The sequence below is a fragment of the Neltuma alba genome, unplaced genomic scaffold (assembly GCF_004799145.2).
Source record: "Neltuma alba isolate B1F8T4 unplaced genomic scaffold, ASM479914v2 tig00012250_pilon, whole genome shotgun sequence".
NCBI lineage: Eukaryota > Viridiplantae > Streptophyta > Magnoliopsida > Fabales > Fabaceae > Neltuma > Neltuma alba.
Genome location: NW_021636776.1, coordinates 182414 through 185999, shown reverse-complemented (window position 1 = coordinate 185999; position 3586 = coordinate 182414). Strand labels below are relative to the sequence as shown.

Below are 3586 nucleotides of genomic sequence, written 5' to 3'. Positions count from 1 at the left end.
CACCGAAAAAAGATTCCGCCGACGATTGCTTGACAGGATGGTAAGTCCTTCTTCTTCTTGTCTTCTCTGTGTTCTTTGTGATTCAGTGCGATCCGGTCACCACCGGTGATTCCTCTGTGTCGCGCGGGGCGGCAGGGTTCCCGCGTTGTTAGGCGCGGTATTCGTGTTTTCTTGGCTGCATTTTGCTGCGAACCTTTTGCTTTCCCCTCTCTCTCGGTTGATTAGGGACGGTGATTTCGTCATTTTTCAGTTCCATAATTTATTTTTTCGACATGGTTTTCTCAAAGTCGTACTCCTTTCTATTTATTCTTTGATTTTGATTTCATTTTACATATATGCAGAATCTTAAAGTTTTAAAATAATTTAAATCTTCCCACAAACAATGCTAATTTCTTAAAAACATTTATGATGATTAAGCATTGCTATTTATTATTTTTGAAGTTAAGGAGGCTTTTGGTGTCATTATTCATTGGGCTTTAAGGGAGAAAAGTAGACCGAGATTTTATAAATTTAGATTTAAGAACCCAATTAGAATAATTTATAAGCAGTTTTTTAATTATAATTTACGAAATATGACATAAGTATATGAAATAAATTTTATCTCGATATATGTAAAATATCTTTATAAGTGATTTTAAAAGTGATAACAAACATGGCTTAAATTCAATCTTCCAACTAGCTTTTAGAGTATTAACTATTAAGGAGGTGTTTGGCAATCTCCAAACCATGGTTTCAGAAACACTTTTCCGTAAAACGAGGCAAATTTCTTCACATATTTACTTCGCAAACCGTAAAAGCACTTCTGAAACCATGATTTGATTTTTATCCAAACACCCCCTAAATATTACTATCTCCGGTCCTCATTATAAAACCTAATTTGTATCTTATTTGTAAAGACTGTAAATGATGTCTTATAATTAAAACCGAAGATAGTACTATAAAATATTTCACAATTAGGCTTTCTTTACTCCACTTCTGTTAACAAACATGCTTCTATAATTAAAGTTACTTTTCAATCCGCCGACTATTTGATGTACCATGATTATATTTGCAATTTTGGTGCAGTTGTGCTGCTCTATGCTGTTGCTGTATGCTGGATGCGTGCTTCTAAGAAGTCACCAATTACGTTATGCAAATTATGGATTCCGTCAAGTGCGTTCGTTCAACGCACAAAATATTTTTCTTGTTTTTCTAATATTGTTTAATTGTTTGATTATTATTTCTTTTTGCTCCAATTTTTTTTAATTATTATGAATAGATGACCTATTGGCATTGCTATTAAAAGGCCCACTGCCCTGCAGGTTCGGTGTTCTGTTAGGTCCCAAGTTAGCTTCCAACCCTGCTGAACGACTTTAATCATTGTTCCTCAACCAAACTAGGATAGCTTTCCTGTATTTACGTACAATTCAAAATAAACCATATTACTACTTAAAAAAAAAAAAGTAAAGCTTACATTTTTCATATATTGTATTGATGGAGTCTTAATTGTAGGTTACTACCTAAAATTTTTTATTTTTTTAAAACTATCTTTTTTTTTGGGGCCAGGGTAAAGCCATCTTACTGTTGTCACATAATCTATAATGACATCGATCATCATTATATAATACTCCTCCGATTATTAATATAAGACCTGTTTAACTCATTTAATTAGATTAAAAAAGTTAGTTAATTATAAAAAAATAACATATTTTTCTAAAATAGTGTAATCATCTTTTTTAATGTCGTTCCTCCCTCTTCTACTTGATTATAGTTGAGGGAGTATCCATAATGATAATTTAAAACAAACTGATAAATATGAAAAAATAGGTATTATCTTTATGATCAATATCAACTCAATAATTAGATCATCTATTAAAGAACATAAGAGTATATAATAAAAGATTTATCAGAAGCTGCTAAACTAAATTACTCACATGGGAAAATTTATTTGTAAGTGTAATTGAAGGGACCATTTTTCTGTTATAGGTTCTGCGCGGTTTTTAACCAAACTAGATCTAGCATGTTCCCTCGTAAATGTGTAATCATTGCTGTGCAATGATGGCCAAAAAAAGAAAAAATTGCTACGCAATTACTTCAATTAAAAATGAACAATGCATCACTTTGTTTTGGTATCGTTTTATTATTTGGAAAGTCTCTAGCATGTCATAAATAATTTTTTTAATTACCCGGGCATTGAAAAAATTTAAGATTTTTTTAAATATGTATAAAATAAACAGTTAAAAGAGAATAAATTATTTTGTAATGGAGTCACAGTTAAAATAAACAAGCAATACCCTATGCAATTGCATAGAACTACACTTCTTTAGGCGAAAGGAGATGGTAATAGTTAATTATCATAGGTAATTTGTATAAGCACAGGTGTAACAAACAAATCAGACAAGTGAAGTTCTTTGAGTCCAGAAGGCACCTCTTGCAACTATGTTTGTTCTGATGGGAGCTCTAGCCTTCAAATCTGCGCACACTTCATTAGAATTACAATAGTTATTAATCATTATATTTTAAGTTACCAACGACGATTCTTTCAGAGTCAATATTAGAATTAATTGTATATTAGCTGTCAAGTGTATTAGCTTAGCTGTCAATATTAGAGTTAGTTATAACCATCAGTTTCAAAATAGAAAAGCCACGTGTATGTCTTACTAGCTTTAACTGGATGATCCTATTTGGTCAAATATCTAGCGACAAACTCCTATATTCCTTTCATTACTGGCTGTATATACTGTAAGCTTGTAGTTCAATAAGATTGATTCATTTACTTTTACTTCAGATTCTTCATAATCAATGCATATTTAAAGAAAATAAGAGTAATTTGGTAATTAAATAAATAAAATCTGTTACAATAAGATCTCTTAGAATTTCAAAATAATTTAATAATTTGAAAAAATCTTTTTATATTTAATTGTTTTGGGTGAGATCTTATTATAACTTTCCTAATGAATTAAGCATTATACGACTTAAAATTCAATGGGCAGCCGATAAGTTTTAGTTACTGGGCGTTTCGTTCTACTGTGAAAGAAAACTTCGGGCAGTCCACGACTAGAGATAGCCCCACATCGGGGAGTCAGCCTCACAGCAGAGCAAGAGCAGCTATAAAAGCCGAAGAGGCCTGTCGTCAAAAGCATACCTTTCTCGGCCTTTTGGCTAAGATCAAGTGTAGTATCTGTTCTTATCAGTTTAATATCTGATACGTGGGCCATCGGCCCACATGATATTAAATTAATTTTTTTAGGGGGAGGGTCCATCACAATAGCTTGCTATTGGGGTCCTCACGTGTCGCTCATGCGTTGCACTACTGCGCGGGCCTGGCGCACCCCACCAAATCATCGTTGAAAGGAATTGTCATGAAACCGGTTCATGTGAATTGGTTTTAAAAGTTAATTAGGTTCTTTATTTTCATTCTCGCGATGTTGGTTCCCAACGATAATTTTACGGTGGCATGACATGCGGTGATTCAATTGAAAAGATTCAAATATTAAAATTATAAGTTTTTTTAATTATAAGATTGTTTATAATTGCTAGACATGTTTCCCCCCGCAAAAGTTTGAGGTAATTAATAATTCAATCGATGTAAGTGTCATCGCTAATA

At 32.5% G+C, this 3586-nt stretch overlaps 1 non-coding gene across 1 annotated transcript; it reads left to right on the top strand.

The window, feature by feature from the left end:
• The first annotated feature begins 3120 nt into the window (after nucleotides 1–3120).
• Nucleotides 3121–3316, top strand: LOC114725394 (U2 spliceosomal RNA). Its single transcript, XR_003738415.1, has one exon. It is a non-coding gene; the product is annotated as a U2 spliceosomal RNA (small nuclear RNA).
• Nucleotides 3317–3586: the final 270 nt, after the last annotated feature.